Source organism: Lissotriton helveticus, chromosome 12 (genome assembly GCF_964261635.1).
Source record: "Lissotriton helveticus chromosome 12, aLisHel1.1, whole genome shotgun sequence".
Classification (NCBI taxonomy): Eukaryota; Metazoa; Chordata; class Amphibia; order Caudata; family Salamandridae; genus Lissotriton; species Lissotriton helveticus.
Window position 1 is genome coordinate 801,462,696 of NC_136073.1, and position 8,744 is coordinate 801,471,439.

The 8,744-nt window shown below is 42.6% G+C and overlaps 1 protein-coding gene across 9 annotated transcripts in view; it reads right to left on the minus strand.

The window, feature by feature from the left end:
• The window catches only part of HORMAD1 (HORMA domain containing 1), a 920,105-nt gene extending 911,622 nt beyond the window's left edge, over nucleotides 1–8,483 (minus strand). For 5 of the 9 annotated variants that reach the window (XM_078670964.1, XM_078670955.1, XM_078670963.1 and 2 more), the window contains exon 1: nucleotides 8,213–8,374. The gene's annotated coding sequence lies outside the window, so the exon portion shown is untranslated. The other 4 variants (XM_078670958.1, XM_078670961.1, XM_078670957.1 and 1 more) reach the window with 2 other exon arrangements.
• Between the last annotated feature and the right edge of the window lie 261 nt (nucleotides 8,484–8,744).

An 8,744-nucleotide genomic window follows, 5' to 3' on the forward strand; every position in this document is an offset into this window, starting at 1 on the left:
AGGTATTATTCCAATGCGCAGAGCCTATTGGGATAATAGGAACTACACTACAGCATTATACCAAAAGGTGTATAACGCCCAAATATTTCAACAAATACTTTGAATGTTAACCGATATATCTAAGATGTTCGTCTCTTACCATGTACATGTTAATTCGCTCCGTCAATCTAAACTTGCTGCGGCGTGCGACGCACTATCTGTGTACGTCTCTATGTGGTTTGTAGTCCGATCACGTGGTGTGCGAACTACATGAATATGGAAAACAGACTATTCCCGTAGTGTACCCTGTAGTAACGGTGCTGTTATTCTATTGTGAATGTGTTGTAAGGTGTCGGAAAACGTCAATTGCGGGTGATTCAAGGTGAAACAAAAAACGTGGTATAGAAATGGTACATAAAAATACAGTGCTAATGAAAATCATATTGCTGTACAGGTCAAATCGGACCATGTCAATATACATCATGAGTACATGTTGTTAATTAGATGCATAAATAATTGTGTCACAAAAAACAACTCAGTTCCATCCGTTCATTTAACCCTTTCGGGTGAAGGGTGCACAAGAAATTAATCCAAAATGTTTCTCTTAAGAAATAATTATTATTGTCTCGTCCAGGCAATATAGCTACTGTTTCCAAGATATAAATTTTTAATTGAGAGGGGTTGTGTTTAGCTTCGTTGAAATGTATTGCCACGGTGGATTTCAGGTTTTTCAACCTAATGTTACTTTTGTGTTCAACAAGTCTGGTTTTGATTTTTCTCTGTGTTTTTCCCACGTATGCTAATCCGCACGGACATTTCAACATGTATATGACATTACCATCACGGGCCTATTTCCATCACGGGCAACCCCTGGAGCGAGAAATTCTGGCCTGTGGAGCTGGGTGTGCCACCGGAACCAGCGTCTGCAGTCAAAAGTTTGGGCCTGTACGTGGATGATAAACTCTCCATGAAAAAACAAGTCACCACGGTAGTGGGCACCTGTATAGGCCTGATGCGACAATTGAGGAAGATCTCTGCACTACTCTCATTTTCCACCTTGAGACACGTGGTTTCAGCCACAATCCTGGCTAGGCTGGACTATGGAAACTCCCTGTATATCGGTCTACCCCAGCGGCTGCTGGATATGCTACAGGGGGTCATGAACGACGCAGCCCGGCTGATTTACAAGAAACCTAGGACTGCCCACTCTTCCCCTATGATGCAGGAGCTACATTGGCTCCCGATTCGGCAGAGGGTTGTATTTAAAGGATTGTGTATCGTACATAAGGCGCTGTATGGTAATGCACCAAGATACTTGAAATCCCGCCTGTCCCCATATACACCGAGCAGGACTTTGCGCTCGTCAGACGCTACCCTCTTGTCCCAATCCCGTTTTAAACTGGCCACGGTGGGGGGACGTGCTTTCTCCAACACACTCCCAGCTTTATGGAACAAACTGGCCCCAGAACTAAGGAAGGAATGCAATCTGTTATCCTTCAGGAAAAAGTTAAAAACCGTATTGTTCAAGCAAGCATGGAGTAGCCTCTAGGCGTTGTGTTAAGATCAAGTAAATACCGAACCCCACTACGTAATCTGGACAAACAGCGCTTAGAGACCCCGGTGGTTATAACGCGCTATACAAATTAAATAAATAAATAAATAAAAATAAATACTGCTGTCACATGTTCCCGAAACTTTTAATTTGACTGGTGTTCCTTTAGTGGGATGATTGATAACATTCCCTTTGATGATAGCTGAACAATTCCCACAATTGTGGCAAGGTACTGTTCCTTTATAAGTACCACTCTCTTTTTGTGTGGGTTTATTGATTAGTTCTTTGAGATTTTTTGTCCTCTCATATGCGAATATAGGTGACTGAAAATGTACCTTTGAAATCATCCTCAAGTGCCAACAGTGGCCAATGTTTTGTTATAACTTTTTTGATGGAGTGACTTCGTGTTGAGAATTTTGAGACAAATACAGTTCTTGGCTCCTCTGATTTTGCATTTGTGGATAACAGATGTTGTCTTTGTAACCTGTCTGCTCTTTCAGCTGCGGCTTCCAGAATGGATTCAGGATATCCTCTGTTTTTGAATTTGAGTAGTGTTTCTTTTTTGTGTTTGGTATATAATTCTTCAGTAGATGCTATCCTTTTTATCCTTACAAGTTGTGAAAACGGTAAGTGTTTTTTGAGCGACGGTTGGTGGAAGCTTTTGTAGTGCAAGAGATTATTCCTGTCTGTAGTCTTTGCGAACACGCTGGTGATCAACTCTCCTTCATGGTTTGATATTGCTACATCCAAAAATGATATCTTGTCTTTGCTGATAGTAGACGTGAATTGAATTCTTTCGTTGATTTCATTGAGTTGTTGTAAAGCTTTCTCTAAGGTGTGTGCAGTTCCCTTCCATAAGACAAATATATCGTCAATGTACCGTTTGTAAAGAATCAGGTTGTTTTGCCATATTTGTTGATTCAATATGTGTTCAAGTTCGAATCTGTACATAAATGTATTAGCGTACGTAGGTGCCGCACAAGTTTTCCGACACCTTACAACACATTCACATTAGAATAACAGCACCGTTACTACAGGGTACACTACGGGAATAGTCTGTTTTCCATATTCATGTAGTTCGCACACCACGTGATCGGACTACAAACCACATAGAGACGTACACAGATAGAGCGTCGCACGCCGCAGCAAGTTTAGATTGACGGAGCGAATTCACATGTACATGGTAAGAGACGAACATCTTAGATATATCCGTTAACATTCAAAGTATTTGTTGAAATATTTGGGTGTTATACACCTTTTGGTATAATGTGGGGTGACATTTGTTTTTACAGCAGAGTGGATAAGGCATTACAGAAACCGTCCAGGTTAGTGAACAGTTAACGTTAACGCAATGCGAAGCACTCGTGTCACACACAACATCACTTGGGGCAATCAACAAACGTCGTGCAAAGGTTGATTCACCATGAAGGGATATAAGGTGATACACCGTAATTAGTTACACGCATGAGATATACACCATGGTAATGTGGTAATGAAACACGGGATTATGTATCGTGTATCTACAATTAATGTGATGTATTTTTTCAGATAAATTGTCCCCTGAGGAAGAGCTGTTAGCTCGAAATGCATCGGGCACTTTGAACAGTTGGTCATTGTTGAAAAGTTATGAGGATTGAATAACCATGAAAGATCTGAGAATATAAAAAAGTTTTTCATGAAAAATAAAAGAAGTGTCAACAGCTTATTCAAAACTTTATTTGAAAACATTATTGAAAACTTTATTTAACCCCTTCCATGCTGATGACGAAACCCAGCCGTCACGCTCCACGATGCTCGTGTGCTGATGACGGCTGGGGATCGTCACGGCCCCGCCCTGTTCTTTTGTTTACCGCACAGCGGCGGAATCGTCCCAGCATGGAAGGGGTTAAAAACCGTATGAATGGAGTCTTTAGGAGTGCTCATGTGATTGTGAATCTTGGGATCCAAGAAACGCGCATCAGGGCCTCAAACTTAATCAGCAGCAGCAGCTGAGGCAGGGGACACACAGGCGGTGCTGTGCGGAGGGGGAGCGACCTACCTGGTGGGGTCAAGGGTCGCTCACAATGACACAGTTTCACTAAGTGGCACATTCTAATTTGCAGCACGACTTCAATAAATTGCACAAAGGTACACAGCGAGGTAGACAACATGCTATTGCATGTGCTACAGCAGCTCCTTTAATGGCCAGATGTATTCACTGGCAACTAATATGTGTGATGAATCCAGTGTTACAGGGGGTTGTGGAGTGTTGCAGTGTCTAAAGGAATTTGACAGCATGCTCATTGATTAACAAAGTTGTAAACGAATGAAGTCATTGGTTTTCACTCTTTTCCTACTTATCTATAACAGTCAGCCTGGACCAAGGTCTAGAATGGTAGGACCCTGGAGGAGAGAGAAGGACCTCAGCATGAAGACAAACATGGGAGAATACTATCCACTGAGGAGAAGTGGATAACTCGAGCAATGGTCAGACCTGCCCACCAGTAGACTGACACTAATAGACCCAGATAATCAGGCTGTAACACTTAACACCACATGCCACAAGGAGTCTCATTATGGCGTTCCTACAGATAGGAAGAACCTGGGACTTCAGCAGAGCAGGACTTCAGCTGAGCAGGACTTTCCACTATTGAGGCTAGCAGCGACCACCAGGAACTCTAACCAGGATCCATAAACACCAAAGCATGAGGTTGCCACCACTGTTTATTCCTCCTTCCAGAGACTGCTTACCCAGGAAAAAATGTGTTTGAAGATGCCCTTGCAACCCAACACTGCTGTGTCATTTCGTGTTCCCCCTCACCAATCAAAGTCTCATCTCTGCAGTTGGGGAGAAATTTGAGGAGGCCATTAAGTGGGTGGAGGATGTACAGCATACCATCTGCCATTGCATTGATTTGAAGGCGAAAACATTACTGCTGCACTTTTTTTTATTCAGACAAGTCTGGACTTTTATTTTCTATTGACCTCCATGCTGGACTTTGGGAACCATGTTAGGTTTGATTGTGCTTTTGACTTTTATTTGCACTAATTTAACTAAGAAAATAACAGAGATGGAGAGGAGGAAGGGGTGGGGGACTAAGAGGCAAAGAAATGTGTGGTCTAGGAGCCAATGAGAAGTATGATTTTAGAGTCAGCCAAGCAAGACGTTCTTTTGAAAGAGAAGTTTCAACTCATTTTTGAAGATTGACATTGAGGTGGTGCGTGAACACAGTGCTAGAGAATTCCAGAGTCCTATTAAAACTGCCAGAAAAGGGTGGTTTTGTTATACATTGTTTCAGAAAGCAGGAGGTACGAATAGATGTGTTTCCTTGTCACGATGCAGGGCTTAAACATGGGCATTATGAGAGTGCAAAGACACTGTGTTCCAGGAGCGCAGAGTGCTGTCCGAACACAGGAAGGATGGTAGTGTGCATCGGATGTTGGTGCAGCCTGGTGATAGGTTCTTTGCTTGTGGAGGCCCCTCTACACGATGCCGCCCAAACAGAAACTACAGCTATCAGGAGCCCCAAACTTTCACAAGAATTAGAAACACAGCAGTAGCAATCTTTGGTTGTCTGGGGTAACTTCCCTCCTGGTTTACACCATCCATGCCATGATATTGATTTACTATGTTGATGTAGTCAGCAATCTTGCTTCGTGGACTTGTGAGTTGTGTTGAGGAACAAAATCTTCCTAAAGAGTTGCTGAGAAGACATACATTTCCAGAAAGAAGTGTCTTGGAAGCCAAGTTGTTTGGAAAACCAAGCTTTTGGACTGTTCCTTGACTCAAACATTTGTAGTCCAAAGCTTTGAAGACTATATAAGTCTTTTTTTTATTGCCTTCTTTTGCTAGGGAAAGAAAATAAACTATGTCAAATCACGATTACGAAATGCAATATAATGTGCAACTAAAGTACAAGTGACAGTTTGTATGTCATACATGTGTCATCAAAATTAGGACTCACAGTTCCAATGACAGGTAAATACTTTTCAGTTGCATCCATGTCAAAACAGAAACTAAGGTACTCAATATAAGAAGGCCCATATGTATGAAGTCAGAGGAAGTTATCTTGCCAATGGGAAGGAATTTAATTGACATTTCAGTGGGCACTTATATTGTGTTGAATTTCATTTTTATGAAAGTCAGCATCAGACTAAAAACTGTGTTGGCTATGCAGGGATTGCCTAAAGATATATATTTACCTGTTGAAATTAACATCAGGATGTTTTCTGTCAATTTACTAAAAGCGTTTTTATTTGCCATAGATATCAATATCACTCTGAAACCGTCCATGCCCAGAAAAGTGAAAAGACAGAGAGAAATGTACAGTGTCTGTTTTTTTCTTTTATCCCATTACCTTTTCAACAATCTGCCTCACATATTATGCTGTGTGTAGTCATTTGTGAATGTGGTGAGGGCTGGAAGAGTAATTCGCTTCTGAAGAATACAGAGTGCTTTCTAACATTTGCCTACTCTGTCAAGATCTGATATCACTTAATACTTTTAGCTTCAAAGCTAACACATCAAGAGGTGAACCTGTAAGGCTTTACAGTAGTACATGCAGTGTTGTAGGGGGCTCTGACTTTGATGGAGTGCTGCAGTGTTTCCACCAGAGGAGTAGTATGATAAAAAAAAATGCGTCCTGAGGTCTTATTCTTGGACAAACCGATGAAACACTTTAAAAAGTCACAGGTGACAAGTGTGCACTCTTGGACATCAGATTAATTTGTGTCTGACGGTTGAGTCTCTTGTTAAAGAATGAAATCTAGGGATTTAGCACTGTGAACAATGGCAGGTTTACAATCCAGAACATTAGGCTGGTAAGGCTGAATGAGAGGCAGCGATAAAGAGAAACTTAGTATTTAAAAGGACTGAGTTTCAAGTGACCGTAAGTCATCTAGTTGTGAACGTTTTAAAAGTAGTCAGCTTCTTTGTGATTCTTCCGCGTACAATCAGTAAAAAATACATTAGATCTGAAGAAAGTCATAGGCCTACTGATACACAAGGTGATATATGTGTTTGCGGAACCAACGTAACATGCCCAACAAATTAACTACATTCAAAAAGAAAAAAGCATACTAAAGTGGAAAAGCATCTCTCTTTTATGTTAAAAAACTAAATGTACTTATGTAACAATTTTGTTAATAATTGTGGGGTGTTTACACTGAAATCTTTTTCTATAGCTCTGATAATAGTATCAGCAATTTCTAGTCTGTTTCACTGGTAGTCTCCAAATATGTAAGGGACAACACTTGGTGGAGTTTACTTTTTTTTTTTTTTAGAAAGTAGTGTTGCCATGGGTTCTACTTGCATCTAAATAAGGATACTGCCTATCACTATTTTTGGGAAACATGAATTTCATAAAAGCCTGTAATCTGCAACTTCTGGGATGGATATATTATGAAAACACAAAATGAGGGCCAGAGGAGATTTAGAGACCAGCAAGAGTTCACTCCCCAGTACTAATAACAAAACACACACCTGGGTCTAGACAGAGGGAAAAAAGAACTGGTCAAAGTGCTTTGCTAAGGTGGAGTATTCCATTTAAAGGACAAATTCCATCTTCCAACATAGTAATGGTATAATAATGGTACAAAACATCCGGCACTGAGCTAGAGCAGAGCTACTGAATGGACTACCCACAAAACCAACTGCAAAGAAGGTGGCTAGTATTCCTCATTGGCCAAAAGCATTGATATGCGTGCCAGAGATACGTTCCAAACATTGCACCAATGATCCCAAAAAATCATTAGACGATCTGCTCCCTATTGGATCTGCAGATCTCACACAAGATCTACACCTGGCTACTGGAGCTTCCTGGGTACGGATTTAAGCCATGGAAGCGGATTCTGCAGTTAATATTCTGGGCACAGTCTCCCGCAAACCTAAATGCACTGCTCCAGATCCCATTGAAAAAGGCTAAATAAAGGCTATACACAGTGGGCTCTATGGCCCTAGTGCTGGTTACATAGCATGCCCTAACGTCTACAGGTAGGCAATTGGCTCTTTCTACACAATACCACGTGGAGGGCTTGGACAGGGACCAAGAGAGCACACTAGCGGCCAGGTTAAACAGCTCGCCACCTCACCTCTTGGAGAAGGATGTGGAACATAGGAACAAGCCCTGTAACCAAAGAGGCAGTCCTAGTCGGGATCAAAGCGCTAGGCTAGACACTTAAAGGTAGAGAAGCCACTGAAAGCTCAGGCCAGACGCCTGACTCTGGACCAACTTTAGGTCCTCTTAGAACTTTGAATCCAAAAACGAAGAGCCTTTATATGACTTATGCCAACTACAGCCTTAGCAATCGCAAGCCCATCCTATCCCTTTCCTCCCTCTGGAGGGCTGCCCAACATTGCAGATGCAGGAAATCAGGCGCTAAAAATATGAAACTAGAGTACCCTGCCTTCCGTGAAGTCTGTAATTTTTTTCTAGATAGTTGGTTTGTTTCAACTTAATTTACCATGGATTAATCATATTTAAGATTGTGCACTAATGGAGCTCCTCAAAGAATAAAACACATTGCATACTCGCCCGTTGGCAACTTATAATCATACATGCCTACAATTTAGAATAGGAAAGTTTTCCCAACTGACTTGTAGTAAAACGGGCAATTTCAGGCGGGAGACCGCTAAAATATAGCCATTTTTCTCCCGCCTGAACTGGCATGTATAGATAATACATGGAGAGGAAGATAATGTACCTGCTGCCGTTGACTAGCCTTCCGTCGCCTCACTAATTCCAGGGACTGTGACCCTTTCGACTTGAAATATAAACTGCGTCACGTTGGCCTCCTAACGGGGATCCCCGCCCGAACCCAACACTTCCTCCCAACTTGCACCGCTTCTCTACCGCCCGCGTGCCGCCTTACGTGTTCGCCTAGTGGTCGCGTGCCGGTGGAACTCTCCTCAGCACCTGTTGTAAAAGAAGCTCACCCCCTGGACCCACATCCCGCGAGCACTGTGAGTGACGTGACGCGTCGACGCGAGGGCGGTGCACATGACGTTGGGTCATGATGACGTCTTATGCCACAATGAGGACGACGCGCTCAGTCGTTGTGCTGTGAGGACGGTGAGTGCGAGGGAGCTGCTGCTCTGTCTGTACTTTCCTACCCAGGGCCAGCGGTGCAACTCCTCGAACACTCCCAGCCGGCTCTAGCGCTGGCTCTCAGGTGCGACAGTCTTTTTGGGCGCCTAATGACCTCCTTCTCCATGAATCCCTCACCAGTAGGAACA